Here is an 868-nt window from a genome sequence, read left to right as displayed (position 1 = left end):
AGAGAGAGAGAGAGAGAGAGAGAGAGAGAGAGAAGGGAAATTAGTCGTTATACATATGCATAAAATATGTAAGGGACATTCTCTGTTGTTTCGGGGGAGTTTTCGGGCCCCGCGGCCAGGCGGTGCCAGCCCGGCACCACAGCCCAGCGCTGGCAGGGGGGACATCACCAGCTTCAGAGCAAAGGTGGAAATCGGTGTCCGTCCGGCCGGCGGGCACAGGTAGGGTTTGGAGGGGGCCGGGGGGCAGATGCGGGTGCACAGGAGGTGACAGGCTGACATTTTACCTTCAACAGGATGGCACTAAAGACAGGCCTGAACAGGGCTGGGGTGGACTGGATCTCCCTTTCATCTGGCTCTGAGAGAGAGAGTGCGTGCACGGGGGGGGGGGGGAGAGTAAAAGAGCTCTTCCTGACAAGAGCTCTTCCTTAAAAGAGCTCTTCCTGACAGCTGGCTGTGGTGTTCAGCCACGGTGCCAAGATTCAGCTGTTGCTAGGCGACTTCCAGACTACCCAAATCAGCACACGTAAAAAAAAAAATTACAAAAGAGGGGAAAAAAAGCACACAAAAAACACAAATAAAAGGGGGGGGGGAGTGAAATGGGCTGAGCTGTGTGCCAGGGCCCAGTGTGTGCCAGCCAGCCAGCCAGCCAGCGAGCTGCTTCTATGGTTCCCACCACGCTGGTCAGTGGGCATCACACACAGGCGTGCGTTGTCCCTGTGCGTGGCCTCCGCACGCCTGGCTACAGGGGAGTGGAGAGGACGCCTGATATCTGTCCATGGGCGCTCCGCACACACACACGCCCATGTCCCGGCACACGTGGCCTTATGTAGGTGTCCTTTAGAAGTGTGTGTGTGTGTGTCTGTCTCAC

Source organism: Osmerus eperlanus, chromosome 26 (genome assembly GCF_963692335.1).
Source record: "Osmerus eperlanus chromosome 26, fOsmEpe2.1, whole genome shotgun sequence".
Taxonomy (NCBI): domain Eukaryota; kingdom Metazoa; phylum Chordata; class Actinopteri; order Osmeriformes; family Osmeridae; genus Osmerus; species Osmerus eperlanus.
The sequence above is the reverse complement of the archived record's forward strand: the minus strand, read 5'-3'. Positions refer to the sequence as shown.